Source organism: Oryctolagus cuniculus, chromosome 11 (genome assembly GCF_051225735.1).
Source record: "Oryctolagus cuniculus isolate XC-2025 breed Fujian yellow rabbit chromosome 11, ASM5122573v1, whole genome shotgun sequence".
Classification (NCBI taxonomy): Eukaryota; Metazoa; Chordata; class Mammalia; order Lagomorpha; family Leporidae; genus Oryctolagus; species Oryctolagus cuniculus.
This window is the reverse complement of record NC_142877.1, coordinates 67,094,670-67,109,913: the sequence shown is the minus strand read 5'-3', so window position 1 is coordinate 67,109,913 and position 15,244 is coordinate 67,094,670. Positions and strand designations below refer to the sequence as shown.

Below are 15,244 nucleotides of genomic sequence, written 5' to 3'. Positions count from 1 at the left end.
GGAGGGGAGGAGAGGGGAGGGGAGGGGAGGGGAGGAGAGGGGAGGGGAGGGGAAGAGAGGAGAGGGGAGGGGAGGGGAGGGGAGGGGAGGGGAGGGGAGGGGAGGAGGGGAGGGGAGGGGAGGGGAGGGGAGGAGAGGGGAGGGGAGGGGAGGGGAGGGGAGGGGAGGGGAGGGGAAGGGAGGGGAGGGGAGGAGAGGGGAGGGGAAGAGAGGGGAGGAGAGGGGAGGGGAGGGGAGGGGAGGGGAGGGGAGGAGAGGAGAGGAGAGGAGAGGGGAGAGGAGGAGAGGGGAGGGGAGGGGAGGAGAGGAGAGGGGAGGGGAGAGGAGGAGAGGAGAGGGGAGGGGAGGGGAGGGGAGGAGAGGGGAGGGGAGGGGAGGGGAGGGGAGGGGAGGAGAGGAGGGGGAGGGGAGGAGAGGAGAGGGGAGGGGAGGGGAAGAGAGGGGAGGAGAGGGGAGGGGAGGGGAGGAGAGGGGAGAGGAGGAGAGGGGAGGGGAGGGGAGGGGAGGAGGGGGAGGGGAGGGGAGGAGAGGAGAGGGGAGGGGAGGGGAAGAGAGGGGAGGAGAGGGGAGGGGAGGGGAGGGGAGGGGAGGGGAGGAGAGGGGAGGGGAGAGGAGGAGAGGGGAGGGGAGGGGAGGGGAGGGGAGGGGAGGAGGGGAGGGGAGGAGAGCAGGGGGAGGGGAGGGGAGGAGAGGGGAGGGGAGGGGAGGAGAGGAGGGGGAGGAGAGGGGAGGGGAGAGGAGGAGAGGGGAGGGGAGAGGAGGAGAGGAGAGGGGAGGGGAGAGGAGGAGAGGGGAGGGGAGAGGAGGGGAGGGGAGGGGAGGGGAGGAGAGGGGAGGGGAGGGGAGGAGAGGGGAGGGGAGGAGAGGGGAGGGGAGGAGAGGAGGGGGAGGGGAGGGGAGGAGAGGAGGGGGAGGGGAGGGGAGGAGAGGAAGGGGGAGGGGAGGAGAGAAGGGGGAGGGGAGGGGAGGGGAGGAGGGGGAGGGGAGGGGAGGAGAGGAAGGGGGGAGGGGAGGGGAGGAGAGGGGAGGGGAGGGGAGGGGAGGAGAGGGGAGGGGAGGGGAGGGGAGGAAAGGAGAGGGGAGGGGAGGAGAGGGGAGGGGAGGAGAGGGGAGGGGAGGGGAGGAGAGGGGAGGGGAGGGGAGGAGGGAGGAGGGGGAGGGGAGGGGAGGAGAGGAGGGGGGAGGGGAGGAGAGGAGGGGGAGGGGAGGGGAGGAGAGGAGGGGGAGGAGAGGGGAGGGGAGGGGAGGGGAGGAGAGGAGAGGGGAGGGGAGGGGAAAGGTATCTCTCTGTTTAATCTGTTAGTGTGAATATCATGCCCAACAGTTGTCTCTGCTGTAGTTGCTGCCTGGCTAGCAGAGTGAGGGGGACAGGACTAGTTTTGTTGCCACGAACAAGGGAAACAGCTTTCTAAGATGAAACTAGTGCCAACGTGGTTTGAATTCTGCTTCTTCTAGGTTTGGTCCTATGCCACGCGTTGTGCTTGTCCCATGTCACTCTGTACTAAGATGAATATGTCCTTAAATCAAGGACATAATCTTTCAGTTACTTTCACATATTCTTCATCACTTCACATGCAATGCAGTTCAATTTAAGAATCATCTTGGGGCAGGTATTTGGCCTAGTGGTCTGGATGCCAGTTAGGATACCCACATGCCATACCAGAGTGCCAGGGTTCAATATCTGCCTCCAGCTCCTGATTCCAGCTTCCTGCTTATGACACACTCAGGGGGGTAGTGACAATAGCTCAAGAAATTGGATCCCCGCCACCCATATGGGAGAGCTGGATTCACTTGGGGGTGAATGAGAGGATGGGAGCTCACTAGCTCACTCTCCCCCATGTCCTGCCTCTCAAATTAAAAAATAAAATTAAAATACAAAGACCATACTTTTTACTTGTTGAACTATTTAGAGTAACTTTACCAGGAAGACCAGGAAGAAGCACCTGGCTCCTGGCTTCGGATCAGCGCAGTGCGCCAGCTGTAGCAACCATTTGGGGAGTGAACCAACAGAAGACCTTTCTCTCTGTCTCTCTCTCTCTCACTGTCTATAACTCTACCTGTCAGATTAAAAAAAAATCTCCAGCTCCAATAATTAGTTTTAAAAAAAAAAAAAAGAAAAAGGAAAGGGCCTCTGGTTTGATTTTCCAAATGATTCTGGCAAGCCAGACTAGGAGAATTAATCATCCAGAAACAGAATGTTAGTAACTGCTTGCCATTAATAGCAACTGCTTCTCATTTTTTAGCAAAGATTCTAGATCTGTTTCTTAAGACAATGTTTACCCATTTTTTCAGGGACAAATACCAGTTGGTGTGCATGAATGATAATGAGACAATTCATATTGCTCATCTGAGGAGGAAGGCCAGTAATTATTAAGGCCAGGTGATCTGAATGTCTAATTCATTTATGCTATCACCAACACTTGCTGAGCTCCTCGGAGACAAGGCAGCATCTTGAGCTGGATAAGACGGTCCCTAGCATAAAGATGCCCAAGAAATACCAATACCACCTCTTTTACTCATATCCCCAGGACAATTGCTTAATTTTCTGATGTGTTATCCATGTAGAAAGCTACACCCTATGAATGAATAATTAGAGAAAGGGACCTAACAATCTGGAATTCTCTGCCCATGGACACTCACAGAAGCATAACAAAGAAGTTAACAGTGTTAAGTGTGGAGAAGACTTGGTTGGAATATTTAGCCTTATTACTTACTGGCTGTGGGTTCTGTATGAGTTACACTCATCTGTTAAACAGAAATACTATGACCTGTTACATACATTGTAAAATATTATCTCACACCATGCTGTTCAAATAGTAATGTTCAGGGGCCGATGCCGTGGCTTACTTGGTTAATCCTCCACCTGCGGCGCCGGCATCCCATATGGGTGCCAGGTTCTAGTCCCAGTTGCTCCTCTTTCAGTCCAGCTCTCTGCTGTGGCCCAGGAAGGCAGTGGAGGATGGCCCAAGTGCTTGGGCCCTGTACCTGCATGGGAGACCAGGAGGAAGCACCTGGCTCCTGGCTTCAGATCGGCACAGCGCCAGCCATAGCGGCCATTTGGGGAGTGAACCAACGGAAAAAGGAAGACCTTTCTCTCTGTCTCTCTCTCTCACTGTCTAACTCTGCCTGTCAAATTAAAAAAAAAAAAGTAATGTTCAGTAATAGCAAACAGCCTCAGGATTATATAAGTGGTAATGTGAAATCAATAAGGCAGAACACAGAACCCTTCAACAGCCCCTGTGTTACATGAGTGGCCAGGAGAGAAGTTAGGAAAGAAGTTTCTATATGAACCACTCACGTCACTCACTGTATTTCACTGAACTCTCGGGATAATCCTCTGAGATAGAAAGTGTCACCATTTTGATGAGGAAGCTGAGACTAAGCAAAGGTGACCTGACTGGGAGTCCGGCTGTGTCTGACTCCAGGGTGGGTGCTTTCTCCTGTGAGGTCTACAGGAGCAATGTCAACGTCACCTAGAAATTTAATGGCATCCCCGGTCGGGGCGCCGGATTCTGTCCCGGTTGCCCCTCTTCTAGGCCAGCTCTCTGCTGTGGCCCGGGAGTGCAGTGGAGGATGGCCCAAGTACTTGGGTCCTGCACCCCATGGAAGACCAGGAGAAGCACCTGGCTCCTGCCTTCAGATCAGCGAGGTGCGCCTGCCGCAGCGCGCCGGCCGTGGCGGCCATTGGAGGGTGAACCAACGGCAAAAAGGAAGACCTTTCTCTCTGTCTCTCTCTCTCACTGTCCACTCTGCTTGTAAAAAAAAGAGAGAGAGAGAGAGAGAGAGAGAGAGAGAGAGAGAGAGAGAGAGAGATGCAGAGAAAACATTTAATACAACATCTTTAAAAAAAAAAAAAGAAAGAACTTAATGGCATCAGCCCACACCCACCCAGTCAAAAATTCAGGTGCTAGTGGCCAGCCATCGGTTTCAAGAAGTCCTCCAGTGACACTGATGCATGCATGCGTGCACTCCCTCTCCATTGTGTATTTAACAAAGAGCATGGAAGAGAGCCCAGGGTTCTGAATGCGAATTTACATCAACTCCTCAGCACTGAGTCCTGGTCCCATTCCAGCCCACAGTATGTGGGGGAGGGGAGGGCCAGAAAGGTGAAACTAAAGACAGGAATCAGTTTTTAATTTCTTAAGCCCCTTCAGCCTCTCTCCTTGCAGAGCGCTGAAGCACTGCTTCTTGCTGCCTCTCAGCCAGCAGCGTCACCACCTACATGCCACATGGTCTTGAGCAACATGATATACGTATTAAGCTGCCACTGTGCCAGATGCTGGGAGAATAGTGGAGAACAAAAGCAGCCAAGTCTGGGGTGGGCATTGCTGTTCAGCAGGTTAAGCCATTGCTTGGGATGCCGACATCCCATATCAGAGTGCCTAGAACTGAGTTTTGCCTCTGCTTCCAATTCAGCTTCCTGTCAATGCACCTAGGAAAGTAGCAAATTATGGCCCAAGTGCCTGGGTTTCTGCCACCCAGGTAGAAAACCAGATGGAGCTCCTGGTTCCTGGCTTCAGCCTGGCCCAGCCCTCGCTGCTGTGGACATTTGAGGAGTGAACCAAAGGGTGGGAGATATCTCCTGTCTCTATCTTTCTCACTCTTCCTGTATCACTCTGCTTTTCACATAAATAAAACTTAAGAAAAGCACACAATCTGATTTCTTCCAGCAGTGGCCTTCCCTAGAAACACTAAACGCCCAAGTTTTCCCTTGTCTTCCATTTTCCCCACCTCCAAACCATCTATATTTAAATTTGAAATGACTATAACTCCTAAGCTAAATTGTTACTAGGAAAAACAATTTACTAAACTCTATCTCCCTGGACCATACACAGTCTATCCACCCAAGAAGTGAAGCTGACTGCTGGGGCCAGTGCTGTGGCGCAGTGGGGTTAAAGCCCTGGCCTGAAGTGCTGGCATCCCATATGGGTTCCAGTTCGAGTCCTGGATGCTCCTATTCTGATCCAGCTCTCTGCTATGGGCTGGGAAAGCAGTAGAATATGACCCAAATCCTTGGCCCCTGCACCCACGTGGGAGACCAGAGGAAGCTCCTGGCTCCTGGCTTCGGATCGGCACAGCTCTGGCCATTGTAGCCATTTGGGGAGTGAACCAGCAGATGGAAGACTTCTCTCTGTCTCTACCTCTCTCTGTAACTCTTTCAAATAAATAAAATAAATTTTTTTAAAAGAAGCTGACTGCTAAGATCTGAATGTTTTCTTCTCTAGAAAGTCATATGTTAAAATTCCTTTTTGTTTTTGTGGCAGTTAAACAGAATTTACTTGTACATTTTCCATTTTCTGTACAATTTGAAGGCCTAGCATAATGCTGTCTTGTCTTTCTAAATTACTGTGTGTTAACTTTATCCAGTAAACTAAGATGCAGTACAACTGTTATACAACTTAGGAGATACAACATCTCCAGAAGAGAAAGCAATTCAACAGGCCCTGGTGTTAACACATTTTCCCAGAATAAAGAGGTAGTCAACTGCATTAAAAGGTAGTTTTCAAATATGTAAACTACACCAATATTGCTTCAAAATTATCTGCCTTCCTCAAGCCAGTGTAACCAATTCATTACGAACACTGGGGCGAGCGCGTGAATTTTTGGTGAATGTCTACAGCTTCACTGCTTTCAAAATTGAAAATCTTTTAAAGTGCTATCAAGCAGCACCAATTCTCTGTGCATAGCAGAGGTGTCAACTGCAGAATCACAGTGCAACAGCAAGTAACACATGAAGAAAGTGGCCTGAACCCAGAGCTGGACAGAATCAAACAAGTTATGTCTATGATTATTCAATTAAAACTAAAAAAGGTACATTCAAAATAAAGTTGGAGATTTATATGTGTTGAAATTCCAACCCTGAAGTGATGGAATTGGGAGGTGAGGTCTTCAGGAGGCCCCTTACTGTTCCCTGGATGTGAGAACACAGCAAAAAACACCCACTGTGAACCAGAAAGGAGACCCTCACCAAACACTGGATCTGCCACACCTTGATCTTAGACGACTTCCAGCTTCCATACCTGCTATACATAAATTTCTATTCAGTTAATGATAGTGTGTTACAGCAGCCTGAATGGACTACAACCCTGATCACATGAGCAAGAATCCGAAAGAAGCCAATGAAGCTGGGGCAGTTTTCCAAACAACCACGGTACAAGCCACCTAAGAATCTTTCAGAATTGTTTTGGCCATTAAGCTGTGTGCCAATGGACTTCAGCATGGGTCTGAAGACTCAGCCCTGCCAAGCCAGGACCCAGCCCCTCCAGCAGTTTCCTAAGTCCCATGGATGAGAGTGTGATACTGGAGTCATCACAAACAATCAGCCACGTTGGCTAAAGGGTAAACATACTGAAGTTGCTCTTTATTGACTATATCAGAACCACATTGCTTCCACTGCAAATAAGTACTATTTAAAGAATAAAAGGACCCCTAATGTCTATTCCACCTGCTGCTCATCAGGTCTTTGAAAGCCATTGCCTCTGCTGAGTGCTTCCAGCTGGCCGTTGCCTTTGTGTTGGCTTTTATGGGCTGTAAGGACGGACCCAAGAGGTGTAGGTCAGTTTTGTAGGGAATGTAGAAGTCTTGCTCTCTCAACTCGACACATGCTTCTCCTTTCTTTCACCCACTCTCTTACAATTAATGGGGATAGGGTTTGCCAAAGCAGCTAATTAAATGCTCCTAGACAATTGTGGTCTGTGCACAGATTGCCTAGAAAGCTGACGTGACTTCATCTGAAAGAGGAGAACCAATATATGGGGAAGGAAGAGTAACAGGCTTATAATATTTATGTTTTCCCGTCTCTGGTTGAACTCACAGGCAGTTTCCAGAATAAGATCCTTACATGTTTTTTCCATCAATTGAAGAATTTGAATCCATATTATAGGCAGAGTTTTTCCTAGTTTAAATTTCCCTCCCACCTCACAATGTGCCTGCTACAAGTTTGTGTCATAAATCCCAGTATAAAATTCCCTGTTGCTTAACTTGCCCATAAATGTGGAGCATGTAGTCATGTTATATGATTCCTGACCTGAACATAAATTTCCTGTAGTCTAGTGGTGCCTCTTAAGGAGGAGCTAATATGTTCACCTGCTCGTTTCCCAGGCAATAAACCCAGAACAGGTGAAATGAGGAGGAAATTTAAATAAGATCAAAAGGAAGGTTCAAAAGAATGGACAAAGACATCTGGAATGCTTCAGTGCTGCCAATCTCAAACACAAGACCCAGCAGAATTTTAACTGGAATCTTGAGTTTTCTTTTCAACCCCTTTTCTTTAGGAGGAAGTACATTGTTCTCAGACACTGGCAAGTAAAAAAAAATACTAATGTCTTCTAAGCCCTTTGTCAACAAACATCGTTCTGTTCTTCATCCCCCAACCCAACTCACTGGCACCCACCTCCAGTCTCCACTCTTGTTGCCTCAATATGTGTGTTGCTTTCCTTAGCATTTTACCTTGAAGAATGAGCTTGGGGAATTTGAAAGTTATTTGCTGAGTTATTAAGGGAGCTCTTTATTTTGGATTTCAAACCACTCAACAGATGACAACACTGCACCACTGAAAAGAATTTGCTGAACAAGAAATAACTTTTCCAATAGGAGTGTAACTGATAACAGTCTTCAGTACAATTTGGAAATACATATCAAAACCCTTAAAAGTATGAGCACTATCTGATCCAGTCATTTCACTAAATATGGATTCATCCTAAGAAAATGATTGTACAAGGAAAGGAAGACATGTGAACAAAGACATTTTTGGTGAAACAACCTAAATGCCCAGAGATAGGGGACTGGCTAAACAAACTCTGATATAGCTCTAATGAGAAATGCTATGCAGTCATTTAAATGACGGGGATCACAGCTTTTAATAAGGATGAAGGTATACTACATACTTCTAAGTGAGAACTATTAAATAGGATGTTTAGTTACTACCCATCTAAAAGTTATATACAGAGGCAAGGTATTCAGCCTAATGGTTATGTCCACATCCCATATTGAAGTGCTTAGGTTCAATGCTCAGCTCTGGCCATGTCTCCAGCTCCCTCCTGGGAGGCAGAGGTAATAGCTCAAGTTATTGGGTTCCTGCCACCCACATGGAAGAGCCAGATTGTGTTGCCAGCTCTGGCTTCTGCCCGACCAACCCTCAGCTATTGTGGGCATTTAGGGAGTGATCCAGTGGATAGGAGCTCTGTTTCTCAAATAAAACAAATCTTGTGCAAAAAGTAAAAATTATACATAAGTATATATGTATAAGATTCATAAGTTTTCTCATGAAATTCATTTTAACAGACCACATTGAACTTATTATTGAAGTACAATAAGTACACATTAAGAAATTGTCATGCTAAACTTCCATTATATTTTCACTTCTAATAATAGTGAAGTAAAATCAGGCATTTCCCATGGAGATTTGAGCTTTCGGAGCTTCTCCCATGTTTCGCTCATTACGCTCATGCTATTTTTGGGTCAACATGACATACATCCCTCTTTCCATTTTGAAATGTTTTTCACAGAGGAAAAAAAGGTTTTATTCATGGGAGTTTTTAGGAACACTGACATAAATAAGGACACACACATCAAGGACAATTATTTCCACAGAGTGTCAGAAAATATTTCATTGTAGTGGCTTCTGTTGAATGGAGACCAAAGTCTGAAAAAGAATTGGGTGCAAAGAATTCTTACAAATAATTTTCTCTGAAAGAGATTTAGTGTGTATTTCTGTGAGCAAGCTTTATGCACATTTCCATTCTAATGAAAAATATAATTGGTGGGGCTGGCGTTGTGGTGTAACAGGTTAAGTTGCTGCCTGCAACACTGACATCCCATATGGGCGCCAGTTTGGGTCCCGGCTGTTCCACTTCCAGTCCAGCTCCCTGCTAACATGCCTGAGAAAGCAGCAGAAGATGGCCCAAGTGCTTGGACTGGCTTCCACATGAGAGACCCAGATGAACCTCCTGGCTCCTGACTTTAGCCTGGCCCAGCCCTTGGGAAGTGAACTCGCAGATGGAAGATCTAAAAAACCATAATTGGCAGCAAATACCATTATGTTGAGTATTTTGACAAAGGAAATGTAAACACAAGCCAATGCATCCATCTCTAAAAGCTCAAGTGTCGCTCCCCCTCTTCATGGAGGAGCAACACTAAATCCTGCCTAGGCTTCATATCCGAGTCACGGCACCATTATGTCGCTCCCCCTCTTCGTGGAGGAACGACACAGGACCCTGCGCTGTTCTTTCGTCTGCTCGGCCCTCCCCGGGTTTGCTGCTGGTTCTTCCCGGGTTGGCTACTATCCCTTCCACCTCCGTGGAAGGGCAGTTCCCCCTGGCCGCTTTCCCCACTTCCGCAGGGGAGCGGCACACCGCCGGCCGGCTTTCTCGGGGGCTGCACGGGTGTTCCTTCAGCTAGATGTTCCCCTTAGATGTTCCTGGTGCATGCCGTCTCTCTCCTCCTTTATAGTCCTCCTCCGCCAATCCTAACTCGGCTGCCCACACGCCGAGTACGCTGCTCTCCTCCAATCAGGAGCAAGTCCTACAGTTTATTAGCTGAACTGGAGGCAGCTGTGTGGAAGCTGTTTACTTCTCTACCAGCGCCATATTGTGGGAGAGCAGATGCATAGAATAAGTCTTAATTCCAGTAACTCAGTCCAGTCCGGGCTGCTCCCCACATCAAGTAATCAGTTGAAGAGAAAAACAAAAATTTTTAACAAAAAAGCAATTTGCAATGTTAACTTTTGACATCTAATTTTCAACTTGGGTGACTTAACTACAAATGATGTCACAAGCTGAATTCAAACACAAGACTCCACAGTGGGCATCTGGCCTAGTGGTTCAGACACCAGTTTAGGAAACTTGTGTCCCAAATTGGAGTACCTGTATCCAAATCCCAGTTCTAGCTCCTGATTCCAGCTTCCTGCTAATGTGGACCCTGGGAGGCAGCAGGTGATAGCTCAAGTGGTTGGGCCCCTGCCACCCATGTGGGACACCTAGACTGAGTTCCCAGCTTTCAGCTTCAGCCTTGGCCCAGTGCCAGACACTGTGGGAATTTTGGGAGTGAACAAGTAGATGACAATCCTCTCCCCAACCCCATCTCTTCCTCTCCATCTCCCTCCTCAACCCTCAATAAAAGGAAATGAAGGAGTAGGAGAAGGAAGAGGAGGAAGAAAAGGAGAGGGAGAAATAGGAGAGGAAGGAGAGACTTCTGTGGCTACTAGAGTAACCCTCAATTCTGGCTTCCCTGTAGAGTGCTCATAATTGAGTGATTCTGATTTAATCTTCTGGACATGGATTTTTACAAAGCTTCCTCCCATCGAAGTACTAACCAGGCCTGACCCTGCTTAGCTTCTGAGATCAGGCATGTTAAGATATCGGCTAAGACACCCACATCCCACACTGAGTGTCTGGGTTCAATTTGCAGCTGCAGCTCCAGCTCCTGACTTTAGCTTCCTGCCGATGCAGATCTGGAGTGGCAGTGGTGATGGCCAAAGGAACTGGGTTCCTGCCACTCACGTGGGAGATGCGTATTGAGTTCCTAGCTCCTAATTACAATCCTGGCTCAGCCCCAGCCACTGTGGGCATTTGGAGAGTAAACTTGTAGGTGGGATCTCTTTCATTCTTCTTTTGCTCTTTCTCTCCTCTCAAACTATTTTTTAAAACATTATTAAAGAGGAGACTGCTTAATGTTAGAATTGATGTGGAGATTGAAGCAGCCAATTAGGACAAAAGAGCAGAAGAACAGTATTCTGGAAAAAACTGCAGTCCCCCCACCTGGACAGTGTCAACACTCAGAAGGTGATGTAAGCAACAAAGGAACCTGCTGAAATGGACCGACAGGTGAGATGTGACTGTGTTTAACTGTACTGGTGAAAAATATTGGTGTTGGCTATTCTGTTGGTCAAATACAGTCAAATCCGGCAATTTTCAGTTGACCCAGAGATAGCCCAGCACTCAAAATAAGGGCTTCATTTCCTAAGTCACCACAACCCCAAGAATGGCTGTGGCTGCCACACGGAACACCACAATCCAGAGCATTCTACATGAGTGACTATGAATGTCCACTACTGAGGCTGAGAAGTGAAGGAGCAAGGAGGAACTCCAGACTGGAAGGGAGGAGCCGGCACTCGCGTAGCAAGTGAAGCCGCCACCTTGGCGCCAGCATCCCATAAGGGTGCTGCTCAAGTCCCAGCTGTTCCACTTCTGATCCAGCTCCCTACTAATGCACCTAGGAAAGCAGCAGAGGATGGCCCAAATGCTTGGGCCCCTGCATCCACATGGGAGACTCAGAAAAAGCTCCTGACTCAGCTTCAGCCTGGCCCAGTCCAGGTCATTGAGGCCATGTGGGGATTGAACCAGCAGATGGAAGATCTCTCTCTTTGCGTCTCTCCCCCACCTCTCTCTCTGTAACTCTGCTTTTCAGATAAAGAAATAAGTCTTTTAAAAATAATAAGTGAAAGACTAGAGGGGATGGGGTCGCAGGCTTATGAAAAAATAACAACAGATGCAGGGCTTAAGGAGGTCACTGGGAGGTGAACTGTGTCATGAATAGTTAAAGGAACTAGAAATGATTGACCATAAAAGACAAGATCTGGGCATAAGAAGGGTGAGAGAGGAGACACAGAAACTTCTCACATTTTTAAAAGTTGGCCCACAAAGGCAAAATGAAATACAATCTGCAGGCACAAGGGGGCAGAGCTAAGATTGATGAGTGAAAAGTTCAAGAAGGCAGGGTTGGATTTATGTGAAGAAGCCTCTTCTTGGTTTTCCATGGTAACAATGCTGCCCCCAAGGGCACACTTTATAAATTAATAAGAATTTTTTGACTTCTAATATTGTCATATCTGAGTGTTTACATGTTAGAATACACATTATAATATGATTCTTTCCTGTTAACCTCTCCTTTTTTATTATAGTTAAAGTAACATACTCATAATTTTTAAAAAATTGTAACACAAAAATTATACACATTTATGGGGTATGATATGATGTTTTAGTACACATATACAATCAGGGTAAATATATCTATCTCTTTAAACATCTAACATTTCTTGATTATGAAAACATCCAAAACCATATCTTATAGATTATTACAGAAAAATAACATTACCATCAGCATTATCCATAGTCACCCTCTGTGCAACAGAACCCCAGAACTTCTCACTCCTATCTAGCTGTAACCTAGTACCAGTCTACCAACATTTCCCCATCTCTCTATGTCCTCTCCCTATATTTGTTATATAATCTAAGGATCTCATTTTAAAATAGAAAAAAAGGCTGTCACATAATTTATGTTTTGAAAATAGGGCCTTGAGTTTGCTTGCAACATAAGCCACTGCTCCGGGACAAAGATGACAAACCAATAGAACATGGTCAAATCTGCCCTGCAAGCATTTTCATGGGGTTTGTTCAGTATCCTTCAAAGTTTTGAACAAGTTGCTGACATATAAACCCTGGGAGATACGTAAGCATCTAGCAGGGGGCCTGCACTGTTATTCTGCAAAAACTCACCCAGCAGAAGGTAAAATGGCCCCCTTTGAAAAACAGCACTCTGGTCACCATGCTGCCCCCTATCTTCATCATCTTCCACTTATACCAACTGCCAGGGCCTTGAAGGACCTGAATGTGGCCCCTGCTAACCAATTCAGGTTTTCAATAAATCAACATGGTTCTCATCCATGTGGCCAGAAGAGACCACATGAGGGTAACTGCTGGGGCAGGTCCACAGTGCAGGGTGTGGGGAATGCAATATCTGCTTAGGAATTGTAGTGTTCGACCCTCCAGGCTTAGTTAGTTAAGGGAAGCTCAAACAGCCTGTTCATGCTCTCTCCAAAAAACGTGGCTTATAACTTCAATATATATAGGAACCCCCGGATCTTATCTTTCCATTCAAATTAAGATTTCAGCTCTAATACGCTGTCAAGCCTAGTAGGTTGGCCAAACCACGCTTTCCATCCCAACTCTAACTGGGGAGATTTTCTTCCATGAGTACTGAGATAATTCTTTGGTGGGTTCCCCATAAGGAACCATGACAGTCACTGGGCTACATCTATAGGCAGTCAGACAGCTACCAAACTCTGGCTAAACAAGCAATTCTTTGCATAAAGCAAGTTAGGGACTTCTAGAACCTACTGTATTTAGAAACTGCCTGTTTCCCAGAGGTCTCCAACCTGACCACAACCAATAAACAAAATCCACTGTGAGACCAGATGCCCTCCTCCAATGACTCCTCGGGTCTACAATTAAATAATGAAGACAGAGATATCAACTATATTAGACAGCGGGCTTACATAAATGAAATGTGGCAGTATTTATTTTGGGGAGAACAAAAGCCTTGAAGCAAGTGCCTGATCATATTAATATTTCATTTTCATGTTTCTCTTGCAAATGATCCCCTAGCCCTTTTCTGTATGGTAGCATTCTCAGACTTCTTCAGAAGTCACCAATTTAAAAATTTTTAAATATACCTTCTTAGAAAACTCTATTTCTCCTCGGCAAGAGGAGGGGGGTTAAAAATACCCAGCATAGGAAAAAAAAAAAAAAGAACTACTAACAAGCCTTTAATTTGGCACATGTCCTTCCTGTGATTTAAACTCATCAAACCACAGCCATCCCTGGATAAAATTAGAATCAGACATAACAAAAACAAGATCTATAGAAGACTACTGGGAACAATCTTCAGAGACAATAAAAATCATATAATAATAAATATATAGAAAATGTCCTTTAAAATAATGCAACTCTAGCTATAGAGAAATGTATTAACACAAATATAGCATAAAAATTGAATAATATTTTCTTAAAACAAGGGTGTATTTTCACAAAGCACCTTTCATCAAGCAATCTTATAACATCAGCAAGCCCTGGACAGAGAAATATCCCTCCATGTTCAACGGCACTCAGTTGCACCATTTAAAATAACTGCCAAGAAATAGGACTTTCTGGGACAGAATCTTGGATCCAACTACTATATTATTATATCACTGTTTAGAAGTGGAAAACTCATTTATGTTACTGAATAGCCTGCCTGTTTGTGAATGACTAAAAGGCTTTGAAATGATAGATGAAAACTCTCCTCTCACATCTACTCACTGTGATATGGGTGCTTTCTCCACTTGGCCTTCAGATACATGCCCTTCGGACACAAACGTTCCAGGAACGCCAGGGCATGTGGCAAGGCTCAGAATTACAGCTTGCATTTTAAGCCTAGCACAACAGTGAATTTTATACAGTGATAAGAATTCCCGGAGAAGGTTTTCAGGGAAAGTCTGTGTTAATTGTTGTCATTGTTGACTTAAACTGCATATGCTTTGGGCTTTTCAAAAGCCAAACCCTCATTCACCTAAAAATATATTAGGAAGTAAGACAGTGTATCAACAAACTCATGTGCCATCTCCCAAATGATACTAATAACTGTGTACTTAAAACAGACCCCAGAGAGTGAACATTTAGCTTAGCAGTTAAGGCACTGGGTAAGTACCCATGTCCCATATTAGAGTGCCTGGGTTCAAGTCATACTTCCAATTCTGATTCCAGCTTCCTCCCAATACAGTCTGTAGCTCAAATAATTGGGTCCCTGCCACCCATGTGGGGAACCTGGATTGAATTTCCAGTTCCCAGCTTCAGCCAGGCACAGCTCCAGCTGTTGCAGGCATTTGGAGAGTGAACCAATGGATGGGGAGATCTCTGTCTGTTGGTTTCTGTCTCTCAGCTTCTCAAATAAATAAAAATAAATTAAAAAGAGACCCATGGGCTGTGCACATGAAGTGGAAGTGATATGGGGACACAGGGAAGGATACAGAGAGCCAACTAAGTAAACTCCCTGTGTTCACCAGTCAGATTCTGAAAGAGCTAATAAAGATAAATTCTACCTCCCTCTGGAATTAAGAAGTTGACTACTTCTTCCAATCGTGTAGGCTTCTTTTGAACAAAGGTATGACTCTAAACAAAATCAGGTCCCTTCTGGGTACACTGCCTCCAGGATCAAGTTACTGCATATCAGGAACACCACATAAACCTCGGCAGCAAAACCTCCAGGCAGGTGGAAATCAGGAGGTACCCAACACCTAAACCTTAAACCTGCCTGTATAGACCTAATCCTTGGGTTGGAAAAACTGGGCAATGGTTCTGGAGTTTATATGTAAGAAGAGAATGGGAAGGAAGCCTTATGATCTTTTCTATCACCATTAATATCCATCTCACATTTTCTGTTCCAAGTAGGCTTTAAAAAAAAAAAAAAAAAAACACACAAGAAGATCATA

General features: G+C 45.8%; 1 long non-coding RNA gene across 1 annotated transcript in view; it reads right to left on the bottom strand.

Moving 5' to 3' along the window:
• The window catches only part of LOC103348315 (uncharacterized), a 167,553-nt gene extending 153,388 nt beyond the window's left edge, over positions 1-14,165 (bottom strand). Inside the window, exon 1 of the long non-coding RNA XR_016216864.1 lies at positions 14,076-14,165. This is a non-coding gene — a long non-coding RNA (uncharacterized LOC103348315). The remainder of the gene's footprint in view (positions 1-14,075) is intronic.
• Positions 14,166-15,244: the final 1,079 nt, after the last annotated feature.